At 46.9% G+C, this 14,465-nt stretch overlaps 1 protein-coding gene across 1 annotated transcript in view; it reads right to left on the reverse strand.

Annotated features, from left to right (window-relative positions):
- LOC141549151 (transcriptional regulator ATRX-like) overlaps window positions 1-14,465 on the reverse strand; it is a 463,311-nt gene that overhangs the window by 322,726 nt on the left and 126,120 nt on the right. The window lies entirely within an intron of this gene.

The following is a 14,465-nucleotide window of genomic DNA, read 5'->3' on the forward strand; positions in this document are numbered from 1 at the left end:
TGGGTTTCCCCACCCAGATAACAAAGATGAAACTGTTGGTGCTTGGGGTGGAGTTCCCTCCTTGAGGCAGAGTCCAAGGAGGTTTTCTCCTTTAAGGATTTTTCAGTTTTGGGGTTTCCTCTTCACCAAGGCCAATCTAAGGATGGGAAGAAAAAAGAATGGAATCACACACTTGAAGAAAGGAAGGAGGCAGTGTCCACAAAGGCTCTCCCTGTTGCCTCCACCCCACTGAAGGACCTCCTAAAGGTGCCTTGCAAAGATAGAGATCAGGGCAGGCTGAAAACCCCGGGCAGGAGGGCGCACACACAGGTACACCCCTGTACACAAACTCCACAGTGGTGAGGGAAATTCAGGAAAAAGTTGAAGAAGGAACAGAAGAGAATATAAAGGGTGGATGCAGATTGACAGGAAGGGCAGTGGCCAGAGGAGGGGGAGACTTACCTCATAGATGTCTAGACAAGAAAGTGCAGGAATTTCTGGGATTCCTTAGGTTGGTGGGTGTGTGTCTTGGGGGATGGAAGAATAGGGATTGGGGGCAGGCAGATCTCCAGCTGCATAAAGACCAACAATGGGCCAGCTTATACCTCTAAGCAGATGGCCACCTTTCTCACCACATTCACCATTAAGCATGTTACAGGGATTTCCTATAATCCACAGGGTCAGGCCCTGGTGGAACAGGCCCATCATATTCTGAAGGCCACCCTTGTTAAACGGAAAGGGGGAGTAAGTAACAGAACCCTCGATGGCCCACACAGGTGGACATGGATAAGACTTTATATACTTACAATTTTTTGTGCCTGGATAGGGATATCGGCCTCTCTCCAGGAATGATACATTTGGCACAATCTTATAGACAGGACAGAAAACTAAGCTCCATGAAAACTGTGCTTCAAGCACTAGAGAATATTCAAAAGGTCCTTTGGAAGGACGAGGAAGGACGTTGGCAAGGTCCATCATTATTACTTTGGAGAGGGCCGGGATATTTTTGATTGCAGATTCTGATGGGGAAGGCCGCTGGAATCCAGAAAAAAGGACAAGGAGAGTTACCCCTTTTAAGACAAGGGCTGAAGAAGAAGAGAAGGAGATGACCCAGGAGATGCCCAAAACAGCGCCATAGCAGAGAGATGATTACCCTTGCCAGACCAACTTAGTGATTGGATCCAACATACTTCCCTTCCCATCCCCTTCTATTGTATCCCATGGGCTCTATGGAGCCATTTTTGTATTGTTGCTTCTTTTGCTTTTGGCTACTTTGCTAGGATGCTTTATATGTATTCTTAAAACAATTCTTTAGAGGTGCTTAAGGAAGAGCTTCTGATTTGTCAACATGAGAACATTTGGCCTTATTAATAAAAAAGGGGGAGATGTAAGGGTTAAAAACCTCTAGAAGTAAGGAATGCAGTTCAAGGCATGTGGCAGGACCTGAGGGATGAGAGGTTAGGAGGGGCAGGCAAGTCCTACTTGGAGGTGGGGCACAGTCCCAAGAGGTGGTGTCTGATGCCAGGTACCATGCCTCACTCCTTAATGCTCTCAAAGCCTAGCACGCCTCCCTCCTTCTTCTTGGGCCAATCCCATTATGCCAGGTTCCCAGAGGACCTCCCCCTTCTCCCATATCATCAGTGGGGTAGAAATATGTGCTGTCTCAGAATAAAGTTCTCTTTCACTTCATCCCTGCCCCCTAGTGGTCTGTCTCTATAGGATCCGGGTTGGTGCTGGGAGAGGGGTAAGTGTGGCCTAGCCGTGCTATCGACGGACAGGCATTAAGAGTAGCTCTAAGGGGAGTTACCAGGTTAGAGTAGTTCATAGGGGTGTAACAGTTGGCAAACCTGAGCAGCTCATTAGAAGGGGGCCTGGGACAGCCCAACTTGGCTCAGATCCCATGGGGGCTGGGAGAGCCAGATATCCCCCACTGCAATTCAAATGGGTGCTTTCCACCAGGATTTGTGAATCAAAGCTCCTAGCTTCTCCAGCTGGGAGGGGTTGGGAATCAGAAAGGAATCTTAAAGGGACCACAACCCACATCAGGTACAGCCAGGGAAAATGCTCCAACTCAAAGGAAATTGTGCATTTCCCTTTGTTGATTCCTGTATTTCCTGATTGCTCAAATGATCAGCAGGGAAATTCAATAAATTATTACCAACATGGCACAGTATAGCAAACACTAAACCAAGTTCTCTCACAATTCCCTTTTAAATTCATGGCTCAAATCAAATTCTTACCTGGTGAGACAACAAAAGATCAAGGCAGGATATTGTTCTAGCCCATGACCCCTCCCAAGGTTGGAAGAAGAGAAGCAGTAAGGACATCTCTATGTGTGAGACAGGGATGGAGGAGGAGACATTGGCAAAAGGCACCTGAGTGTTGTGAGAGGAAGAGGAGGGGAGAAGGAGCTCTCAGGGAATGACCTCCATATGTTCAGTAAAATATGAGACAAGATTCTTAACTGAAATGGTGGGGGTGGGGTGGATGGGGTAGTAAGTTACAGAGCTCAGAGTTAGAGACTTAGAAAATCTTCGGGCTGCAGGAACAGCTTTGTCACTTTGTCACTTTTTTTTTTCTTTTTTTTTTTTGCTGAGGCTGGGGTTAAGTGACTTGCCCGGGGTCACACAGCTAGGAAGTGTTAAGTGTCTGAGGGCAGATTTGAACTCTGGTCCTCCTGACTTCAGGGATGGTACTCTATCGACCTAGCTTCCTCAGCTTTGCTACTTTGGGGGCAAATTAACTGCTGTTTTGGTAGAGAAGAAAGAGGCCTGGATCAAACCTAGATTGATGACATCAGTCCTCTCATAAATGACTCACAATTGAAATGTAAAAATTTCATGATGAATTGGGACCAGCCCTTTAACAATTCACTGTTAGATATTTTCAGATTGGGAAAAGGAGACAAATTGGCATTTGGGGCCATGCCATTCACTATTCTGTTAACATAGCAAGAAAGGAAAGAATGGCATTATTAATGACATTGTCTGAGAAGTGGTCTGCCGCGTCAGGTGGCTTAGGACAGTTTTTGTTATTGTTTTATTTTATTTTGCTTGTTTTTCTATGATGGTGACAGATCCCACTGTTTGTGGGGATGACAGGGGACCAGTGTGGCTCTGGATGGGTCTGGGCATGCTTGGGTCATTTGTCAGTTGTGTCCAACTCTTTATGACCCCATTTGGGCTTTTCCTAGCAAAGATCCCAGAGTGCTTTGCCATTGCCTTCTCCAGTTAATTTTACTGTTGAAGAAGTGAAGCAAAGTATTAAGTGATTTGCCCAGGGTCAGACAGTTAAAAAGCGTCTGAGGCCAGATTTGAACTCCTGAAGATGATCCCTGCTGTCTCTGGGTCCATCCCTCTATCCACTGAACCCGCAGCTGCCCATGGTTGTGCTGCCTTGTCCCCAAGGGGTCGCTCTGATGCCTCGGTGAGTGTGACTAGAGTAAGTGTCTCCCAGAGAGCATATCTGGCAGAGCTTTCCAGGGTCTTTGGTGCTGAAGGGGCCTTATTTATCTCTGATGATCTCCTGTAACCTAAGCTGAAGTGGGAATCCTTGAGAGCTCATTTCAGCAAATGGGTAAGACTGGGATAAGGACTTCTCCCATTAAAGGCAGAGAGAGTAGGAGGGAGTCAGGAATCTCAGCAACACATTCCAGTCAGGCCAGTAAGCAGCTGCTGAATGTCCCTGAGGTAAAAGTGGATCCTTTGGGAAATGACTTTTCCTTTAATATTAAAACGTATCCCTCATTTTTCTAGACATGGAAAGATGAGGGCACACGGGTGAGATGGGAATTAAGGAGGCAGCACATTCTCATAGACACACTGCTGAATTCTGAGCCAGGAAAATGTGGGTTTATATCCTACTGTCCTAGCTGTGCACACTCCCTGGAAGTGTGACCTCAGACACCTCCCATCACCACTCAGGGCTTCAGTTTTTTCTCTATAAAAGGAGAAGCCCCGACTAATTGACCTTGAAAGTTGTTTCCACATCTCTGAGCCTAAGTGAGATGTAAGACAAGCCCATCACCTCCCCGGCCTACCGGCCACGCCATCAACGTCTCTGAAAACGCTCCTTGGAGGCGGGACGCAGTTACCTTTGGAACTCCTAGTGACCCCCCTGCTCCAGCCGAGCTCCGGGGACTGGAGACCTGGATCCACGGCCACATCTCAAAAGGGGCGGACTCGGGGTGTAGAACCTCCACGGGGCCTGAGCCAGAACATCAAAGGAGCCCGAGGGGTCAAACACCCCAGACAGACAGCTGTTCAAAGACCCAAGGGCGAGCAGCAGCAGACAGCAGGTGCAGCCCCCTCATGCAAAGGGCAGCTAAGAACTGGCAGCTGTTTACTGTCTGAAGGAAGACTTTTCTTTCCTGCCATTACACTGGTTTCTGGCCTCTTCTTATTTAAATGTTTCTCCTTCTGTAATCCCTGCACTGTCAGCAGACCTAAACGGTTCCCCCCCACACACACACAACCCTCCCATCCCCCTACCATACAATGCTTTTCAATACAGTTGAAATGGCTGTTGGGCTCCTCCCTCAGGGTCCGGCCCCTTGACACTGCAGCCTCAGGTGCCCCATTAGAAGCCTGGATGTGGACCCCCATGGGAAGGATGGCTTTCACTGGACGTGGACAGCGTGTCCCCCAAACCCTGCTCCCCTCTGGGCTGAGAGCCCCCCAGTCCCAATGTGCGTCCCCGAGAAGCAGCTTACGGAAAGGGGGCAGCTCGGGTCCATGACTTCTGCCCCATTCTCGTTGCACCCCCAAGTCCCAAGCACTGCATCTGGCTGTGGGGGAGAGGACCAGCCTCACCCACAAATCTGTACAGCTCAGGCGCAGGTTTTAGGGCCCGGCACAGAGAAGCGGCACCTACAAGCTCCCCTACACTGGGGAGTCTCTCCAGATCGGGGCCACTCTGTGTCCTGGGCACAAGCAGCAACATGGGCCCCACTTGGATCCCTCAATCACAGCCGATGTCATTCTCCCTTCATTCTCAGTTCCTCCTGCGGGTGACTCTCCTAAATGCCTCGCTGGTTCCCTCGGGCCAGCTTCTGGGCCACACATTCTGTAGGACGGGACAGAGGCTTCCTCCAACAAGTGGGGGGGGAACCTGCCCTGCCAGAGCAGGAGCCCGACCTCTGACCTGGCTCTTCAGGAAAGGCAGCTGCCAAGTCTTCTCTCCAAGTTCCAGGTCAGGCGGGGGCTTCTAGAAGGACCTCGGTTCCCTTGCACCGTCACAGCGCCTCAAGCCCCATGGCAGCAAGACTCTGCTCCATGAGCTTAACGGCTGTAAGGATTACTAGGTAAGAACTCAGGTTGTCTGGACAGTGACAAGGTGAGAATTCAGGTTGTCTGGACAATTACAAGGTGAGAACTCAGGTTGACTTGATAGAAGGAGCAAGCTCATTGGCTGAAGTGGTTCTTCCCAGAAGCCTTTGCATTATCTCACGCCCATTCTCTGGGAGGATAAAAGAGACAACATTGGGCCCAGAGGGCAGATTGGACTGGAGAAGGACAAGAGTTAAAGAGGAAAAGACTCTGCACTACATCTGGCTTGACGCAGCTCTCGGCAGGAAGGGAAGTCACTTCTCTGGACAAGAGTTAACAGCAACTACCTGGAGACAACAGTTCACTACAGGAAGAAGAATCTGTCTGAAAGATTTGAGTAGACACAGCAGATCTCTTCCCAGAGAGCGATCCGGCAGCTTCTGGAGACAACAGCTCGCTACAATCTGCCCTCTGGGCCCAATGTTGTCTCTTTTATCCAGGTTGTCCAGACAACCTGAATTCTCACCTTGTCACTGTCCAGACAACCTGAGTTCTTACCTAGTAATCCTTACAAACGGCCTCCCCTGGGACTCACTCTGACAGCCTCTGGCCTTCCTCGTCTAACCCCAGCCCTCGGCCTTGAATGCCCCGTGCCCCTGTCCACAGCAAGGCCCTTCTTGTTGGCTCCGCCCTGGGCCCCGCCCCGAGCCTCTGGGGAGGCCTTTGCCCTCTTGTTCCCATGGTGCCCACAGCATCCCTCCGGGTCAGGAGCTGATGAGGGGGAAGAAGTGGGAAAGGCAGGCGGTCATGCAGAAAGGATTCCCAGGCTCAGGCCGGCACAGATGCAAGGAGCAAAAAGCTTTATTGTGAGGATAAAACGGGCAAAGTGCCCCAGTGCCATTCACACTTCATGGAGAGGAAGTTTTTGTCAGAAAAGACGCAACGTTGGGGTGCACGAAAGACTTGGGGTGCCGGGGAATGGGTCTGGGCAGCTTCTCTGAAAGAACTCAGGCTAAACCATCTCCAATCCAGCAAAGACATTGATTTGGACATTTACCTGAGGGCAAAACACACTGAGAACCTGCTCTTTAAGGGGCTGGGCAACCCAGCAGAGAGATGTGAGCTTCATTTAGGGAAGGAAAAGGAAGCACAGATGGAGAATCTGGCAGCAAATCGGAGGCTCTCAGGAGATTGTGCCCTGCTGTTACACCTGAGCTCAGGTATGCCTGAGAAAGGGCCCTGGGGAGAATTCACACCCTCTTGTTCCTGAGCAGCGGCAGCCCCCTCTACAGGGGAAAAGCAAAGGGTCCTTTTAGGAAGTCTCTGAGAGAAAGGGGGAGAATTACCGGGTCTGCAGCAGCAGCTGAGACCGAATCATTCCCCTCAAAGCCCTGGGACCCAGACTCCTGTGGGGCCCCGAATGAACGTCTCAGTTTCCATAACTGTTCCCAGCTGGCAAGGGCATAGAACGGCTTCTGCTTAAAGGCTTCCTCATGGGAAATGGATGGGAATTGCAGCCCAGCAGCCTCCACAGGTAGGAGGAGCAGCCTCCACAGGTGGGAGGAGCAGCCTCCACAGGTGGGAGGAGCACCCTCCACAGGTGGGAGGAGCAGCATGCACAGGTGGGAGGAGCAGCCTCCAAAGGTGGGAGGAGCAGCCTCCACAGGTGGCAGGAGCAGCCTCCACAGGTGGGAGGAGCAGCATCCTCAGGTGGGAGGAGCAGCCTCCACAAGTGGGAGGAGCAGCATGCACAGGTGGGAGGACCCTTCCAGAGGCTGAGGGGCTGATAGATGTCTGTCCTGTAGGTCCCTCTGAAATCCAATTAAGACTTGTCTGGAAGACACAAATCTTATTAAAAGGCAAGGACTAAATCAAAAGCAGAATAATAATTAGGAAAGGGTCACTAGAGAGGACAGCAGATTCCCCAGGAGCTTGTCCCCAAACCCTGTCAATGTAGCTGCTGATGAAGGTCAAGCGTCCGCCTGACCTCCCTGGGGACGGGTCAGCCCATCGCTCAGTTGGATGGAGGGTGTGGATGCAAACACACCAGGAAGTATTGGCCAGAGCAGAGACCCCCTTTAGAAGCAGAGAGGCAGTCTGAAGTGAGGCAGTTGCCAAGGTGAGGAGGCACATTTGGAAATCTTGGAGGGGCTGGGCGTTGTTCTGGGTGGCTTCCTGGAATATCTTGTTAACATTACCAATGGCCTCATCACGTTCCAAATAACCAAGGAATGGAACCGAGATGGTTCTCTCTTTTCCCTAAAAGCCATGAAAAACAGCCACAGTGGAGTGTGGGGGAGAGAGGTGTGAGGTGGGGGGAGATTGATTAGGAAGGGCTGGCAGGTGGGCGTCGAGGGAGCCTCCAAGTACAAACAGCCAGGAGAAGATCAATACAAAAGGACCTGCAGCATGGGTAGAAGGAACAGGGAGATGCTGGGGTGGGAGTGGTCTCACCCACTGAAGACACAAACCACTCCTTCTGGGAGCCGCATGTGCTCCTCTTTCACCACAGCATCAGACATGGCGAGGCTCGCCAACTCCGTGGCAACAGTGAAGCCAGGAGGAGCATCCCCACAGCCGGCAGGGAAGACGTGTCTGGAGGGTGAGGGGTCACCTGTGGGAAACGTCCTCTGGGAAAACTGCCCTCAAACTCTCTTCTCTTCTTCCAACCCACCAGAAACATTTCCCAAGTAGTTTCAATAATCAAGAGAGTAACAGCCAGGCCTTCCAAATACCAATCCCCAATCATTCTTACATCATTTAAGGACCTTGTTTCCTAGAAATCACACACACATACACACACACTCACACACACACACACACACACACACACTAACACACACTCACACACACACACACACACTCTCACACACACTCACACAGACACACACACTCACACACACACACACACTCACACACACACACACTCACACACACACACACTCACACACACACACACACTCACACACACACTCACACACACACTCAAACACACACTCACACTCACACACACACACACTCACACACACACACTCACACACACACACTCACACACTCACACACACACACACACTCACACACACACTCACACACACATACACTCACACACACACACACTCACACACAGACACTCAGACACACACACTCACACACACACTCTCACACACACACACACTCACACACACTCACACACACACTCACACTCACACACACACACTCACACTCACACTCACACCCAGTGTCACAGATACCACTGACCCACACTTGAGTTTGTAAGACTCAAAGTTCTAGCTAAACGTTCCCGTCAAACCTTTTGGCTATTTCCAAATTCTCTCGGAAGTTTGCCCTTTTTGGGAGCCAGGGAAGGCTGAACTGGCAGGTTCCCCTTAGGAAGGAGGCCCTCCCTCAGGAACGTTCACTGATAGGGCTCCCAGCAGTTCCCTTCTCTTTCCACCCACCCGCCCCTGCAGCAGGGAGGGATGGGCAGAGGGGGAGAAAGGAGGAGACTCTTCCTCTCTGTGCTCTCCCCCTATGCCTTGGGAGTGAAGGTTGGGGATCCCACAATTACCAATCAGGTGACCTGAAATCCAAATTTCCTCCTTCATCTCCACACTGGCAATAGATGTGAGCTACCTCTAAAGTCCTCTCAAGTCCTAGCCAGCAGGAAGCAGTTACAGGCCGTCAAATGGGTGAGGTTCATGCAGCATTTGCCCCGCCAAGTCCTTTTACAGACATGGGACCCTGCCAACAACCCTGGAAGGTGAGTGCAATGAAATCCCCCACAGAACACACTGGCTACAGTTCTTGTGGGCACCCTGGGCTAGGGTTCTAGCTGCTCCCAAGCCTGTGAACAGAGGACAAAAGGCTTGACTGCCTCTTAATACATTTCTGCCACTTAAAGCGGGCTCACCAAGGGCAGAGGCTGCCGCTCCTCCCCCTCCCCCTGACGCTCTGGGCACTGCCCGTGCCTCCTGGACTCTCCTCGGGGAGCACCTAGATGGAACCTGCAGAGGGCTGGGGTGAGGGGGGCCAGGATCCCCTTCTGCTGGTACTCCCAATGTCAGGGCTCAGACGATGCTGGCCTTGGGGCCTGACCCTCCCCCCCCATCTGCAGCTGCTGGGGTTGGGAGATGCTGGGGCAGGGTTTCCAGGGCCCCCTTGCAGTTGCTGCCTCCCCTTTTCTGCCAGATGAGGCAGAAGTCAAGTTTTCCTACAGTTCTCCAGCTTTCTCTTTTCTTGCTCTGATCTGAGATGACCAGGACATAGAGGGGCCTTGACTATGACGATCTTAATCTGTCAACCGCTTTTCAAACCTTTTTCAACTTTTATAAGATTTCATCCTCATTTTAGCTTAATAGAAATTCTACAGGCTGGTATCTCAGAAACTACCAAAATGTTTCAGGATGGGACCTACCCCATGGTCTCTGGAGCTCTTACCTGCAAGCTTAACATCCCTCATTGCCAGTCTCCTTAATGACCGATAGCAAAAGCTCCAGAATCTGCTTAGGTGGCTTTTTGTTTGTTTGTTTGTTTTTTAGCAGTTCCACAACTTTAGTTATCTAGCTTTTCATCTGTAGCCCCAACTTCATCAGTGCTGGGATCACAGAAGGCTTTGGAGTTTTGTTTTGTTTGTTAATCTAATATGGGAGATTGTGATGCAATTAGATCTTTCCCAATGTTCTTTCTAACTAAACCCTGGGGACAAAATGGATTTAAAAGCAACTTCTTAGAAACAAAAAAAAAATGTAGAAATTTATTCCAAAGCTGGTTAAATGGTTAAATAAACAAAGACTGGGTCCTACCAAATGCATCCTATCATATAAATATTGCCTTAATACCTAACATGGGCAGAGTCCATACAGAAACAAAAGTAGAGACCAAATTCTATAATGAACATTGGTGCAAAAATTTTAAACCACCAAAATACAAAACCTATTCCTATGCAAAACCCAAGAAACACTGGCATAAATGGGGCAATCCTAAAACCAGGAAGTAGAATTTGTCTAAAATAAAGAACTAGTGTTATACCTAATGCAGACAAGAGAGATGAGTTTGCAATAAAAACAGAAGTAAAGAGAGGATATGAAAAGGATAATCTCTGAACCAGTTAATAGTGGTAACATGGATTTACTTTAATATCACATTTAAAGTTTCCTTTCCTTTTGAAGACCTAAGCTAGCATAAATATCCTTGAAGCCTTATTTTCCAATTAGATTTACTGAATGAATCTTTTAATAAGATTTAATAGTAGATAAGGTGGAATGAGCCTAAATATATCTTGAAAGAAATGAAATAAAATAACCATCTTTTAGTAAGTTACTCCTTTTTCAGTGAGCTAGACCGATCCAGAGCAAAAATCCTTAAACAAACACTGAAGGAGACCTTTCAAAAAAGTTCTCAGAAAGGTAAAGTTCTAAGCCAAGGAAGTATTGAATTGAACAATTATCTCACCTTAAATCTCTTCATTCCACCCTGACATGCCCAGCAGCTGACTACTGTCAGTCTCCCTAGACCTCTGTAAAACTGAGGAATCTGCATCAGGAAGAGTTCCTTTTTTCTGTTATAAAATGAGCTCTGTGACCTTCCAATTTATCATACACCACTGAGGTTTTGGCTGACCTTATTTAATGGTAATTTGAGGACCTTGGTATTCAATAATTTTCGACAAGAATCAAATATTTACTTTTGGAGACATAACAGATATTCACGCTCATCACTACTATTCAATACCGTACCAGAAGTGCTTACCATAGCAGTAACTCAAATGCAAAGAAATAGAAATTATAAACAGCAAAGAGGCAAACAATAAATAAAACAATGTCTTTTTTACAGATGATATGATTGTTTACTTAGAGAACTCTAAAGAATCAATTAAAACTTAAATGAAATTTTTACTAACATCAGCAAGACAGGAGAGAGTAAATAAACTCAAACAAGTTATCAGTATCATATAAATTATCAATAAAATCCAGGAGAAAGAAAAATTCCTTTCAAATTATATATAGAATGAAATAACTACAAGTCAACCTGCCAAAACACAGGTAGCAACTTGGTGAACACAGGTCACTCTTTACATAATTAAAAGCAGCTCTAGACAAAGGGAGAAATATGAATTATTCATTACCAGTTCAAAAATGATAATGCTGCCTATATTAATTTACTAATACAATGCAATACGAATCAAAATAACAGAGAATTTCTTGAGAACATTAAAAAAGGATAACAAAATTCGTCTGGCTGAACAAAAATTAAGGCTGTCATGGAAATTAGTGGGAATATTGGGAAGGAAAGGACCTAGCAGTGCCAGATCATAAAACTACACTAGCAAGCCCGTATGATTAAAAATGTATTATTGAGTAAGAAACAGAAAGACTGACCATAGGAACAGATTGGGTATACAGCATGCAGGAGCAAAAGAGCACATCATCCATTTCTTTGACAAAGCTAATAATCCCAGCTGTGGGAAAAATCACAATTCAATAAAAGCCACTGGGAAAATTGACAAGTAGTCTAACAGAATCTGAGGTTGGAAAAAGGTTTCACAGGAAACACAAGAGTGAAGCTGAAAATGGGTATATTCCTTGGACGTATGGGCTAACATCATAAACAGAGAAGCACAGAAGGAGATGGGAAAGAAATCACGACCAAGCAAACGACAGACAGGTTCAAAAGAGGCAAAATGGACAATCTGGCTTATATAAAATTAAAAAGCTTTTCCACAAACAAAATCAATGCAGCTAAAAGTAAGAGAAGTGAGAAGTTGGGGGGGGGGGAAGCAACATAGTCCTTAACTTTTTTCAATGAACCATTGTACAGATATTTTACATAATGTGAATTTACCCATGGATGTGTAAAAAGCCAGAAGGGAGGCAGGAAGGAGACTGTGCCCCTGTGGAGCCAGCACATGGGCCAATGACACATAAAGTCTGGATGTACAGAATCAAGAGCAGGAGGAACCCTTTCTTGCACGGGCCAGCCCCAGGACAGCCTGGCTGGAACTGAAAGGAAGAACATGCCACGAGGCACGGACATGGAATCCTGTGGCATGGGACAGACGTGGTGCTCCAATGATGGACAAAACATCCAAATGCAGGGGCCAGACTCTCAGCTAGGCAGATGCATTGAAAGCAAGTTGTCCTGCATCAGTACTGGAGGTCTTAAGGCAAGCCCGGATCCATCAGTGGTGGTGGCCGTCTCTCTGCAGATCTATTCTTCTGCTTTCTGCTAGAGAGGGTTTTTAAAGGTTTGGGGGGGGCCACAGAGTACCGAATTGAAGGGGAGGAGCAGACCGAGATCCCAGTATGGTTTGGGAGAATTCCTTCCATAAAATCCAATTTGCATAATGTGAATTAAAATGAAGCAACATCTGTCTGTAGTCCATTCTGCTCTTATTGAGTTTTCTATAGAGCTCTTTTAAATGTATGATTTCTAAATCATCTAAGTTTTATTATTCTCCTTGACTTCTTTTTTATGTATTTCATGGTTGTATTAGGCTAGGTCACACAGGAAAAGTTGAGGTGCCCTGCCATTATAGTTTTATTATCTATTTCTTCCTGTAATGCGTATAACTTTTTCTTTAAAATTTTGAATCCTATGCCCTTGTGCACATATCTCTTTTCTGACACCATTGACTGTGGTTCCCCTAAACAAGAATTAGCCGGCATGCCAATTTACCCTTTCAGTGAGGCCGAATTTTACTCTGCATTTTTTCTGACATCATCATTGCTTCCCTTATGTTTTATCCTTCATATGAGATATAACAGTTTCTGCTTCAGTCCTCTAATTTCACTCTGGTTCTCTCTTTCTTTCCAATGTTTCTTTTCAAAATACAAAAAAGAAGAAACAAGCATAGTCTGGAAGTTCTGGTTTCTAATTCCTTTTACTGCCCACTTGCATTTAGCAGTGAGTTCATCCCATTAACACAGTCATGATGTATTTGCTTCTGTTTTTCCTTCTCTCTTTTTATCCCTTTTCCCCACTAGTTTCTATTTTATACATGACCACACCATATTTTATCTGCCCAAAGTTTGTCACCACTTTTTCCTTCTCCTCTCCCATTTCTCTACTTACCTTTAGGGTAAAATATCTTTTGTTGACCCACGGAAGAAGTACATATAAATACAGATATAGATACTTCCCCACTTTGAACCAATTTAGATGGGAGGGAGGTTCAAGGATTGGTCACTCCCCTCATCATCATTTTCCACTCCAAGGCAAAACCTCTTCCCTGAATGCTTATTTTATGAGATCATTTCCTCCATTATTTCTCTCCCTTCTACCATCTGCCAGGGCATCCTTATTTCTCACCTATCTATTTTACATCATCCCCATCCAGACCCTTCACTTCCAAAACCTCTTTCTAGTTTGAATGCTTCTACCTGCCTAGTAAAGATAAACCTCATAGGAGACAGGGTTATCGTCTTCCCTTCTAGAAGAGGACACAGGGTATCAGTAACGAGTCACTTGAGGGGTCTCTATCATATTTACCTTTGAATGTTGCTTTTGAGTCTTCAATGTGAGACTCACATTTTCTCCTCAGCTCTTGTCTTTTCATCAGGAATGCTTCAGCGGCCTCTATTGCATTCAATGTCCAATTTTTCTCTTGCTGTGCTTCCCCAGAGAGGAAGCCCGTAGTGAGTGGAGTGTTCCCAGAACGAGTGTCTTCTGCCACAAAGATGTTGTCCGCTGAGTGATGTCCGTCTAGATGTGATTCCATAGAGAGCAATCCCGAAGTAAGTGGTGTAAGACAGAAACTGGAAAGCGTCTGGGCAAAGGAACCGACCTTTATCAAGGGAAACAAGGTGAGGTCTCAGACCGTGCTGGACGGACCATAGAGCCCACCTTTGTTTCTCTCAAAGGTTGGTTTCTTTGTCCAGAAGTCCTTCCCAGTCTCTCTCTTACACCAGAATGTTGCCAGAGAGAGTGTCTTCTACCTCCATTGTCTTTGCCTCTGAGTTCTGAGAGTAGAGTAGGTGCGTATCTCCGAGAGGATTGTAATTGAACGATTCTAATAGTATTTATCTTCACCCATCAGCATTTCATCTACAGAGTATTCTGACATTAAATCCACAGTGTCTTTTCCTCAGAATCTTCAGAGATTAGATGTGCTTCCCCTGAGAGGGTAGTAATTATAATGTTTTCAGAAAGACTGTCTCCATCCACAAGTGTTTTTTGTGTTCTCAGTATTAGATGTGATAACATTGAAAGTAAATCTGTAAT

Source organism: Sminthopsis crassicaudata, chromosome X (assembly GCF_048593235.1).
Source record: "Sminthopsis crassicaudata isolate SCR6 chromosome X, ASM4859323v1, whole genome shotgun sequence".
NCBI classification, from domain to species: Eukaryota; Metazoa; Chordata; class Mammalia; order Dasyuromorphia; family Dasyuridae; genus Sminthopsis; species Sminthopsis crassicaudata.